The sequence below is a fragment of the Pipistrellus hanaki genome, assembly GCF_964339955.1.
Source record: "Pipistrellus hanaki genome assembly, chromosome: 9".
Classification (NCBI taxonomy): domain Eukaryota; kingdom Metazoa; phylum Chordata; class Mammalia; order Chiroptera; family Vespertilionidae; genus Pipistrellus; species Pipistrellus hanaki.
The window spans coordinates 50,451,398-50,464,813 of NC_140511.1; the positions used below are offsets into that span (position 1 = coordinate 50,451,398).

At 38.5% G+C, this 13,416-nt stretch overlaps 1 long non-coding RNA gene across 1 annotated transcript in view; it reads right to left on the reverse strand.

Moving 5' to 3' along the window:
* LOC311627362 overlaps positions 1 to 13,416 on the reverse strand; it is an 84,641-nt gene that overhangs the window by 67,033 nt on the left and 4,192 nt on the right. The window contains exon 2 of the long non-coding RNA XR_014795898.1: positions 11,835 to 12,079. This is a non-coding gene — a long non-coding RNA (uncharacterized lncRNA). The remainder of the gene's footprint in view (positions 1 to 11,834; positions 12,080 to 13,416) is intronic.

Here is a 13,416-nt window from a genome sequence, read left to right on the forward strand (position 1 = left end):
CCCTACTGGAGTTCAAGCCAAAACGCAGGCATGTACCCTTGACCTGAATCGAACCTGGGACTCTTCAGTCTGCAGGCCAATGCTCTATCCACTGAGCAAAACCAGCTAGGGCACAAGCAGGTCTTAATAAAATTTGTGGGGATAAAAAATATTTGAAAAAATTGATTCTGAATTTGCACATAAAAACCCCCACACCAATAAATCTATAGTTGAAATCCTACTCAAAAGTGAATTTTTTTCCACTGGTTTCAGAAATAAGGCACCACTTTTAAATAGTTTTGTACTGGAGAGTCTGCCCAAAAGCAAGAAAAAACAATAGACATAAATAGTAGTAAAGAAGAAAAAAAAAGTAAAATTGTTTTAATTCATAAAAACATACTAATAAAAGCATCTCGCCCTCATGTCATCATAAGATGGCTGCCACAAGATGGCCATCCCCATATCGTCACAAGACTGGGGAGGGGGGCAGTTGGGGGCCATCAGGCCAGCAGGGGAGGGAAGTTGGGGACAATGGGACCAGCAGGGGAAGGCAGTTGGGGGCGATGGGGCCTGCAGGGGAGCAGTTAGAGGGCGATCAGGCTGGAAGGCAAAAGTGGTTAGGGGTAATTAGGCAGGCAGGCAGGTGAGCAGTTAGAAGCCAGCAGTCCTGGATTGTGAGATGGATGTCCCAGATTGGAGAGGGTGCTGGCTGGGCTGAGGGACACCCTCCCTTGCCCAATGCACAAATTTCATGTACCAGGCCTCTAGTAGGAAATAAAAAAGAATCTATAGAAAAATTACTGAACTTATTAAGTAAATTTAGCAAGCTGCTATATACAAAGTCAATGTAAAAAACAATTTTATTTTACATCCCAACCAATATTTAGAAAATAAAGTTACACTCAAATTGGAAAGGAAGAAATAAAACTGTCCCCATTTTTAGATGACATAATAACCTACACAGAAAATCCCAAGGAATCTTCACAAAAAGCCAACCTCCCGAAATTAATAAGTGAGCTCAGCAAGGCCACATGATGCAAGATCAACAAGCAAAAATGAACTGTATTTCTATAGACCAGAAATGAATAAATAAAAATTAAATTAAAAACAGCACTAGCTGGTTTGGCTCAGTGGATAGAGCATCAGCTTGCAGACTGAAGGGTCCCAGGTTTGATTCTTATCAAGGGCACATGCCAGGGTTTTGGGCTTGATCCCCAGTAAGGGGCGTGCAGGAGGCAGCTGATCAATGATTCTCTCTCATCATTATTATTTCTACCTCTCTCTCCCTCTTCCTTCCTCTCTGAAATCAATAAAAAAAAAAAACCAAAACAGCATCAATTACAATGACTCAGAATAAAAATATAAGTTGAAGCTCATTAAATATTTCCTATCAAATCACAACACTGAGTGAGTGAAAATGCAAACTACAGGCATGGAAAAGATATTTGCAGTATACATATCCATCAAAGGAATCCTCTATAGAATCTATAACATAATTTGGCAAATCGCTAAGTAAAAGTTTAAATGACTTTCATAAAAAAATGAACTAAATGTAAACAAGCTCACAGAAGAGGATGACCAAATTTCTAGGAAATGAATGAAAAGTTGTACAGTATCATCAATAATCTGAGAAATGAAAATCAAAACTATGATCAGATACTACTATACCCCCCTCCAAAAAAGACAGTGAATACAAGTGTTAATACTAATATGTGTGGAGTAACTGGAATGCTCATACATTATTGAGGAAGTTTAAATTTGTACAACCCCAATGGAAAGCTGTTTGAGAGAAAGTGTCCATTAAATCTGAATAAAGTTAAGACTCTTGGACCTAGCAATTCAGTCCCTGAATATATACCCAATAGAAACAATTGTTTATACCCATCAAAAACATGCCCAAGAATTTTCAAAGCAAGATTATTCACAATATCCCCAAACCACAAGCATGTTAATGTATATTGACTGTGAAATAAATAAATAAATTCTGGTTTTCTATACAATGGAATTCTACATAGCAATGAAAACATACTAATTTTTGCTTAATTCAGTAAAATGGATAAGTCTTTGAAACATAATGCTGAACTAACAAACAGACACAAAAGAGGAAATTTTGTAAGGTTCCATATTTGTGACACTCAAGAACAGGCGAAAATAATCAATAATTATTGACATCAGTCTATTGGTTACATTTTGAGGGTATTGACAGGGAAGGAGTATAAAATATACTTCTGAAGTACTAAAAATATTCTATATTCTAATCCAAGTGATCTTTAAAAAGATTATGCATAGGTAAACCTTCATTTTAAATATGAAATTAAGATTTTTGTCTACTTTATGATGTATGTTACAATTCAAGAGGCAAAAAAAAAAAAAAATCCTTCATACACTAATCTAAAAGAAAACTTTCCCTACCCAGTTTGATTCAGTGGATAGAGTGTCAGCCTTCAGACTAAAGAGTACTGGGTTCAATTCCGGTCAAGGGCATGTACCTCAGTTGTAGGTTCTGGGGCGGGTGCAGGAAGCAACCAATAGATGTTTCTCTCACATTGATATATCTGTCCGTCTTTCCCTCTCTGTTCCATTCACTCTAAAAATCAATGGGAAAATAGCTTTAGGTGAGGATTTTTTTAAAAATGTTGTAAAACATATCCTATATAATAAAAGCCTAATATGCAAATTGCTTCCTCAACCAGGAGTTTGACCAGGGGGTGGGGCCAGCATCAGTGTTGGCAGGTGGCTGGGGGAAAGGAGGCGCCCGGCCAGCAGCCGGCAGCTGCCAGGGACCCTACCTGTGCATGAATTTTGTGTACTGGGCCTCTAGTATATAATAAAATAATTTTTAAAAAGAATAAACTGGCCGAGACCGGTTTGGCTCAATGGATAGAGCGTCGGCTTGGGGACTGAAGGGACCCGGGTTCGATTCTGGTCAAGGGCATGTACCTTGGTTGTGGGCATATCCCCAGTGGGGGGTGTGCAAGAGGCAGCTGATCGATGACTCTCTCTCATCGATGTTTCTGGCTTTCTATCTCTCTCCCTTCCTCTCTGTACAAAATCAATAAAATATATTAAAAAAAAAAAAAAAGAATAAACTGTTTTGTGTACTCATAACTGTAAACTTACTTTTGCCCCACCCTGTATGTACGTGTGTGTGTGTGTGTGTGTGCATATATGTATATATACACTGAGTGGCCAGATTATGATGATCTCTGAACGTATAGTAATCTGGCCACTCAGTGTATATCCTATATAATAAAAAGCTAATATGCAAATTGTCCCCTCGACCAGGCTGGCCAACCGCCCATGGCCCCTTCCCCTGGCCAGGCTGAATGGGCCCCACCCATGCATGAATTCATGCACTGGGCCTCTAATATATATATATGGGCTTCATATACAATATATATGTATGTGTGTGTGTTTATATATAGAGAGTGGCCAGATTATTATGCATTCAGAGATCATAATAATCTGGCCACCCAGTGTATATACAATACATATAATCTTAAGACATATGAACTTGTCCTCCACCTTATATGATATTGTTGTCCAGTATCTTAATTCTAGTCAGTATTCCTTTACAAATTGGGCAATATATTTTTAAATGTTATGCAATGTTTGCTTAGAGTTACTGACATATTTATAAATATGTTTATCATTACTTCATGCTCCTCAGATTTCCATATGGGTTCATTTTCTTTTTGGCTGAGGTACATCCCTTAAAAAGGTCCTTTAGTGAATGTCTGTGATCTCATATTTGTATCTGTCTTAAGTTTTAATAATTGCTAACACATACATTTATACCTGGTTTAGAATTGTAGTTTATTTTCTCTCAGCACAATGAAGATGGTATTCTACTGTCTTCTAGCTACCATCAGATTGCTGTTGAGAAGTCAGAGAGCAATCAGTATTGCTCCTTGATAGGTGATGTGTCTTTGGTCTGGATGCTTTAAATATCTTTTCTCTTTTCCTTTGGTGCTCTTCAGTTATGTGATGATGTGTCTAGATATGGCTTTTGTTTATCCTGCTTGGGATTTATTGGAATTCCTGAACTTAAAGATGTGTGTTTTCAATATTTCTGGAAAATTATGGTATTAAGAAGTTGTTATTATCTATTTTTAAATAGTTTTATTGATATATAATTTATACATCATAATGCTCATTTGCATATTTGGAGTTGTGCACCTTGACTATAGTCTAATTTTAAAAGACATTATTTCACCCCTGCCCTACCCACCCAAAGAATCCTTGTACCTATTAGCAGTCATTTCCCATTTCTATCCCATCTGTTTCTGTCTAGTCTTAGGAAATCACTAATTTACTTTCTTTTCCTATAGACCTGCCTATTTGGACATTTCATATAAATAGAATCCTACAATATGTGATCATTTGTTAGTGGCTTATTTCACATGCTATAATATTTTTAAAATATTTTTATTTATTTCAGAGAAGGGAGAGTGAAAGATAGAAACATCTATGGGAGAGAATCATTAATCAGTTGCCTCCTGTACAACCCCTACTGGGGGATGAGCCCACAACCCAGGCATGTGCCCTGACCAGGAATCAGACTGAGACCTCCTGGTTCAAAGGTTGATGCTCAACCACTGAGCCACATTGACTGGCCATTTGCCATATATTTTTGAGATTCATTCATGTTGTAGTATACTGTAGAGCTGTACTTTCTTTTGCCAGATAATATTCTATTTTATGGATATACCACATTTTATTTATCCATTTATCCTTTGGGTTGTTTCCACTTTTTAGCTGTTGTGAATATGATGCTGTTAACATTTGTGTGTAGATGTGGGTTTACATTTCTATTATGTAAATAATGAACAGTGAAATTTTAGGTTATATGCTAACTCTATGTTTAAGATTTTGAGGAGATGTCAAACTGTTTTTCCAAAGTCACTGTACCATTTACATTCCCACCAGCAATGTATGAGGGTTCCAATTTTCCCACCCTCATTATCTCTTTTAGGAGCTATGACTAGACATATGCTAGACCTTCTCACTACAGGGGTGGGAAAAGGAGGTTTACTGTGCCATTGTGACATTCTTTTGAGTTTATAAAGCTATTGTAATAATCATAACTTGCATGTCTTTTTTCCATACAAACAACTGTAAACTTAACTTTTGCCCACCCCTGTATATCTACCATATCTTATAACCTCTCATAGTTTCAGTCTCTTTATATTCCATATAAAAACATTCAATCTATCATCCAGTTTATTAATACTATCTTCAGTGGTAGAATCTATCTTCAGTGGTAGAACCCATTTTTCAAAATATTATTTTTTTTTACTTTCAACTACTAAAAATTTAATTTCTATAATTTCTATGTAAACTTTTCTCAATTCTGTCAAATTAGTGATATTCATTACTTAAGCTTGTCTTATATTTATTTAAATATTTTGTATTAGTCAGCTCAGACTGCCATAACAAAATACCACAGACTGGGTGGCTTAAACCACAGCAATGTATTTTCTCATAGCCCAGAGCCTGGAAGTCCAAGATCAGAATACCAGAATGGTTAGCTTCTTGGTGAGAGTTCTCTTCCTGGCTTCCAGATGGCAACTTTCCAGAGTCCTCAGATGGTGGAGAGAAGGCATGTTCTCCGGTGTCTTTTCTCATAGGCACTAATCCAGTCAGGGCCCCATCTTTATGACCTCATCTAATCCTAATTACTTTCTTATTGCAAATACTGTCACATTGGGTCTTGAACCTATAAGTTCTAGGGAGACCCAATTCAGTCCATAGCATATATTACACTTACTAGTAATTACATCCAAATCTGTGTCTTATAGTCTAGTATCTGAATACATAAAAGCTCTATACTGCCTTCTGTGTGTTTTTTTGTTTTTGTTTCCTGCCTGTTCTCACAGATGATTCTTGCCTCTTAGGATGCTTTGTGATTTTTGTTTTACAGTGAGTTGCTCATTGTTGTTGGAATTTCACCTGTAAGAATTCTTGAAGGCATGGATTGAGTTTGAATTTGTTCTGGGAAGATTTACATTTGTACCTCTCTGCCAACTAGAGGTCTCACAGCAGGGGATCACTTTAAATATCAGCTTGCATTTTTCTTTTCAGAAAATTCTGTGAATCTATGTAATGTTCAGTTTGCGGTTACAGATTTTCAGATGACTCTTTTTTGCAACATCTAGTACCAAGGACAAGACATGCATCCAATTTTTCTTACTGTCTCCTTTTGTCCAGTAAAATTGTTTTTCTCACTCATCTTGTTCTGAGGGTTGGGTCCCAGCTTTGTGGAAGAGCCTCCCATTTGATCTCTTGTTTTTGTAGCCCCCAGGTTTGCCTTCTTTTTGGCATGCCCCACACAGCTTATTAAGATAAGTTCTCCAATATTGGCAGAAAGTCTTAGAGAAAAAGGCAAATGAGGTTGCTTGTACTTTGGATTTTGTGAATTCTTTATGGTCTTTCCAGTTCAGAGAGACATTTAGAATGTTGTGCTTAAATATATATATATGCTTTAACTGACATTCTTACCATTTAATTAGGAAAGTATGGTCAATTAGACTAATGGTCCCCAATGAAGTATACCTCCATGTTGGTGCTCCTTTGCAATGTAACCTTGCTACTTAGCTCCTTCTATCTAAAAGTGAGGTCTGTTTTCCCACTCATTAATCTGGACTGGGCTGTGACTTGCCTTGACAATAGAATGTGGTGTAAGTGACTTAGAAGGCCTTTGGCTTTTGCTTTCCTTGAACACTTGTACCATCATGTGAAGAAGTCCTAGATGGAAGATCACATGAGGGGAGAAGTGGAGCCATTGAAGCCATCGCAGCTGAGACCTCAGACATGTGAGAGAGGTCACTTAAGAATGGCTATTCTCCACCCAGCCCACCGACTGAAAGCAGCCGCGTGAGTGAGCTCAGGTGAGACAAGCAGAATCTTGTCTCACCTTGAAACAGCCAATTGTGAGAGATAATAAATTATTTTTGTTTTAAGCCACTACATTTTGGGTGAGTTGTTACATACCAATAGGAAACTGATACAAAGGGTCATTTGGGATATCTAATCTCCCATACTACTGGAAAAGGATGTTCCCAGTATGGAAAGTAGGAACCTAAAAGGAGTAAAGAGGGCATCCATGTTGGGAAGAGGAAGGCAGAAAGTGGTGAAAAAGAAATTCTTTACAGTAAGGATATTGATGAAATCCTTTGGGAGAACCTTTCTAGATCAAATCCCTTTGCCTGCCCCCTAACAGCCCCCTGCCCACCAAGACCCCTCCTGGCAACATCCTGCTTCTACTTTTGCTCCCAGTGGCTGCAGCTCAGATAATTTCAGGTTCCTGTTCAGGATGTGAGCCCCTCCCCCTGCCACTCCCAGCAGGCCTTGTGGCTGGTGATGCTATGGTGTCTCTGTTAATCGTGGTGGTGGTGTTTATGTGTGCCAGCCCATGTGACACGCCCATCCAAGAAGATGGCAAAGTCTACATCAACATGCCTGGCAAGGGCTGACCCCCTGTAACTGGGACCTCTGACTTCTGACCCTCTCATTCTAGATTGTGTGTGGTGGCACAGGAAACCTACTCAATAAAGCAACTGAAGTACCTCTAAAAAAAGAAAAAAGAATAATGGGAGTCAGTTTTCTCACTGTTGGAAAAGGGAGTTATAAATATGGAAATAAGAAAACTAAAATCCAAGGACATTTCCCTGGAACTCATGGTTGTAAATATATATATGGAGAGAGAAATATAGAAGTTATGTATAAGTATATATCACCTAACTCTTCCTATTAAAATATACTGAGAGAAATAACACCCCAAAAATAATGAGATTATCTAAAAATTCAGATCTTGACTTCTAATAACCATTCTCCACTAAAAGAAATCATTTCTCTTTGGTGAAATGGCTAATTACAAGCTCTGGTCAAGGAAAATATCAGATGTGTTGGGAACATTTTTTCAATGTTAGAAAGTTGCAAATTGCTCATAAAATGATAAAAACATGTCAAAAGGATATAGAAACTAGTTGAAGGGGCTCTAACTAGCCAAATATAATATGATTTGATCAACAAAAAATAATGATAATAATGGGCTATAATCTATTTCATAAAATAGGAGTCTGAGCATCTATATAGATTTTATTTTTTTTAAATTAATGTATAAAGTGAAAGTTTGGTAAGACACAGTATAGTTACATGGTATCAAAGTTACTCCCCACAAATTGTTAATTGCACACACATAAATAGATTGATTTTACATGGAGAAGCATGGCAGACACCACCTTAATCAAGTTGTCTGACTTTTCATCAGCAATACGGTAACAAATTGAAATGATGCATGATGTATAGAATCCAATCAGAACACAGCTTAAGCACTATGGTGTGCCTGCCAAAGATGGGTAGCTTGTATCTAACCATGAGAAAGCAAGCAGATCTCAATTAGTTAGCTATTGCTGTGTAAAAAAATTACCCCCAAACTTTGCAGATTAAAGTAGCATTTATTAGGGTAAAGGGAATCAAATATATGGTAATGGAAGGAGATTTGACTTTGGGTGGTAAACCCACAATATAATATATGGATGATGTGTTATAGAATTGATTACCTGAAACTTATATAATTTGATTAGCTAATGTTCCCCCAACCCCAATAAATGCAATTTAAAAATTAAAAGAGTAGCAGTGTTTATTATCTTTCACAGTTTCTGTGGCTCAGGAATTTGGGATTAGCTTGGATGGGCAGCTCTGGCTTATGTTCCTGAGGTTGCAGGAAAACCCATTTCCAAAGTGGCTGGCAAGTTGACATGGCTGCTAATGAAGTGCTTTAGCTTTATCTCCACGTGGGCTTCTCTACAAGGCTATTTGAGTGTCATGATGCAATAGCTGGCTTCCCCCAGTACAAGCAAAGAGATGAAGGCAGAAGCTGCAGTGTCTTTTGTGATCTAGCCTCTAGACACATACCGTCACTTTTTCACTAGTCTCCTGGCCACCGCACTTCTGGTTCAGAGTGGGAGGGAACTATACCGAAGGGTGTGGATACCAGAAGAGAATCACTGCCCACCATCTTGGAGTTTAGCTACCACAAACCCCAATTAAGGGACAAAATTGCTGACCTGTGATTTTCCAAAGCATTAAAATCAAGAAAGTTAAGCAAATGCTGACGTACTGACTCATATTAAAGGTGACTAAAGAGACATAACTAAATACAACACATAATTTGGGACTGGATCCTTTGCTATAAAGGCCACTATTAGGTAATTGAGGAAACCTGAATGAGGTTACAGGCTCAAAGGTCAGTGTTAATTTCCTAATTTAAATGGCTGTACAGGCACACCTCACTTTATGGTGCTTTGCTTTATTGCGCTTCGCAGATGTTGTGTTCTTTACAAATTGAAGGTGAGACCCTGCACCAGCAGAAAGATTCTGACTTGCTCTTTAGAGACATTTGCTGTATTGAGGTGGTCTAGAACCAAACTTGCAATTTTTCCAAGGTATACATGTATACTGGAATTTTCTTGTTTGAAGGAAAGACACAATAAAAATTTGTGAGTGATAGGGTATCGTGTTTTAACTTCCTCTCATTTTTTCTGAATATTTGAGATTGTTTAAAGAAAAACACACATAGCTTTAAAAACCCAAAGAAATAATTTAAACTACTTAAAAACACATATGCTTAGGGGTTTTGATATTACAGTTGCTTAACCTACATTATTTTAACGGGCTTTATTTTAAAAAGTCATTGTACATTAAACTCAGAAACACAGAAAAGGCCAAAGGAAATATCTGTAGCATTTTGGCAAGTAGCTTTCTGGTTCTGTGCATGCATGTATTTTCACACATCCTTTTTAAGAACAAATTATAAATATGATATTCTATTGTTTGTATCTTTATCATAAATATTTCCTTAGGCCAATAATGTTCTTCTACAATCAATGTAAAGAGAGACCATTTACCCGCTTTTATACATCAAGTCAACAATGAGGCTGAGGTCCAAGATAAGGTTTGCCTGCCTCCAAAACCTGTATCTTTTTTCCCTGAACCAACTCCACTCCTTTCCTCAAGCAGGAACACACACACACACACACACACACACACACACACCCCACAAATTTTTTTTTTTTCCTAACCACCAAAATTGTACCAACAATGACAACAATGCTTCCCAGCTCTGCAGCTTTTCTTAGTTCCTGGCACCTGTTCATACCCAGGCTCCAAGGATCTTCCAAAGAAGTATATTATGCTTTAATGTACCACCTATATATCCTCAGGTCATTTACACAGCAAATAGCTGCGACAGTCTCCATTTCAGAATATTCTTTCCAGGAGGCTTATTTACTCCTGGCCCCTCCTTAAGTGATGATGGGATACATCAGTGTCTGAGTCAATCCACCAGTATTTGGATATCCACTGTGCACAAGATTCTGCATCTAAGAACTCTTAGGAGTGCAAAGATATGCATGCTCATCTCTTTCCAGGAAGCACCTTGAAACTCAGCGAGGGAGAGAAGATAAATATCCATACAACAATACATAGTAGTCCCAGGTGGTCTGTGCTCAGTGTGGGAGTCAGAGAAGTACAATGGGCTTTCATTACCAGAAAGACTTTACAGAGAAGGAGCTTAGCCCCCAAACATGCAGGGGATGTGCATGGAGCAAGTATTTCTGGCAAACGAATGGTAATAAAAACGCAGACACAGGAATGTTTAGACACGTGTGGTGGATGGCGAAGAGATGTGTGGTTAGATAACAAAGAGAAAGATGGGTAAGAAGTCAGGTCAGAAACTGATTGTGGAGAGACTTGAATGCCATATCCAGAACAAATTTTATTAAATGGGAAGCGACTGATTTGGATGAGAGCCAGGCCTTAAATAAGGAATGAGGATATAGAGCAGTGGTTATCAACCTTTCTAATGTAGCCACCCTTTAATACAGTTCCTCATGGTGTGGTGACCCCCCAACCATAAAATCATTTTCGTTGCTACTTCATAACTGTAATTTTGCTACTGATAATAAATCTTAATGTAAATATCTGTGTTTTCCTATGGTCTTAGGCTTTATAGCAGCGGTTTTCAACCTGTGGGTTGAGAAGCGCCAGTGGGGTCGCCTAAGACCATGAACATCAGAATGTACATCTGAAACAAATAAAAAAATAGTGTTGAATGCAAACTGTAATACAAAAATAAAATATGACAAAGTTGATGGCTCAGAATAGATGGAGAAGCAGGAAGCCTGCTGAGGGACCACAGATTTCCAGAGGCGAATCCAAGCCCACAGCCCCAGGATTAGTGATCTTTTCCTATGTGAGTTGAGGCTCTCCTTGGGGTGGATATACTCCTCCAGCGCCCGATTTTTTCTTTTCCCAGGGACTTGGAATTCTCCGGAGTAGGATTACCTAGGTTCTCTGGCAGCACTGTCCAGAATTTTCTGTGATGACATCAATGTTCTCTATTTGTACTTCCTAACATGGTAGCCACTGGCAACACTGTGGCTTCTGATCACCTGAAATGTGGCTAGCATACCCGAGGAACTGACTTTTAAAATTTTATGTAATAATCATTAATGTAAATAGACACACATGAATAATGGTCCCCTCATTGGACAGAGCAGCTATTGAATAAACCCTTTCTCTTTAGTGAAGGAGACGAGACCTTCCACAGGAATGGAGGAATGCAATGGGCCAGGTATATATGTATGTGTATATATGTCTGTGATTTGGCCATTTACTAAGAGGTACTAGTTCTCTCAGTGACAACTCTGGTTGATCTTCCCAACAATAAGCTTGTAGTTTCAGAAACTTTACATCCTATCTTTTTTGCTCATGATAAGAATACTCACACAGATCAATTATTTTGGAGAATGATTTTTTTTCCCACGACTGAATTCTGAGTGTTTTCTTACCGTAGTGATAGTCCTGTTCTTAAATCCATACACCTGGGAAGCCGAGTGAGCTCCCCAAGTCTTCCTGATGAAGAAGTGTGGGAACACAGGAGGCTCTTTCCTCAGGCCAAAGCAGCTTCTGCGCTTCTTGTGTGGTCACAGGGAGGACGTCTGGAGTCTTAGAAGCAGCTCTGGCTTAGTATCAGTGAGATCTGGATTTAAACTTTGGTCCTGGAGGAAGTTGTCTAATCATTTCAAGTCCACATCTATAAAATGGAAAGAATGATGCCTACTTAAATAAGCTGTTGCCTGTGTTGTTATTTATAATTAATGACTTATTTATATTTATGCCACACTGTTGGCCAGCTAATGTGCTAGGTTCTGGGAATAAAATGGTAGGCAAAGAAGATATGATTCTTGTTCCACTAGCTTATTTCACTAGCACATGTTTTGGTGTGGGAAGGTAGGCATTAATCAAGTAATCACAGACATATATACTATGTATTATGTACTATATCTTTATAATATAATTGTTACATAAAATTTCACTCTGTGACAGGTCCAGGAAGGGAGAGTACAGGTAATTTTTTAAATGTCTGCAGATCTTGTGACACTTTCCCTCTAAAAGTTAAAATCTAATTTCACTTCTAACAAAGAGAATAGGGTGAACGTAATGCCATGTGGCTTCTGAGGCTAGTTCAGAGAAAGAATAAGGCTGTCATCCTCCTTCTCCCTTTCCCAATGCTTGGCCTTGAATCCAAGTGACCATGTTGTGAAGAAGCCCAAGCCCAGGAAATATAAAGAAGCAGGGTCCTGTGGCCACCACCAACACCAACACCAACTTGCCAGCTATAGGAGTGAACGGTCTTGAAGTGGAAACTCCAGTCCCAGTCAAACCTTCAGGTACCTGCATTCCTGGCTGACATCTGACTATAATCTCATGAGAGACCGACCACGAGCCAGAACCACCTGACTCACAGAAATCATGAGAGATAATACATGATTATTACTGTCTAAGTCTTAGACTCTAAGACATTAAGCTTGGGAGATATTTGTTATCCAGCATTAGATATCTAGTACAATAGAAAACCACGTGTTAAAGTCTGAGGATCAGGAAGAAAACTCACTGGATGAAATAACATTTGAGCCGAAACTGGTTTAGCTCAGTGGTAGAGCGCCGGTCTGCGGACTGAAGGGTCCCGGGTTCGATTCCGGTCAGGGGCATGTACGTTGGTTGCGGGCACATCCCCAGTAGGGGGTGTTCAAGAGGCAGCTGATCGATGTTTCTCTCTCATCGACATTTCTAGCTCTCTATCTCTCTCTCCCTTCCTCTCTGTAAAGAAATCAATAAAATATATTAAAAAAAATAACATTTGAGTTAATAACAGGACAAGAGGAAGGAGTTAGACAAAGAGGGTGAATGCTTAAATGCTAATGAAGAGGATCCAGTATAGAGTGATGTTGAAGATGTAGAAGAGAGGAAATAATGTATACTAAAAGATTGTGAACATGTGAGAGGGGATAGGATTCAGGAGCAGGTCAAGCCCTGTTCACATGGGAGGCATGGCAGCTCTCTGCAAGATTTATTTCTAATGTTTAAAAA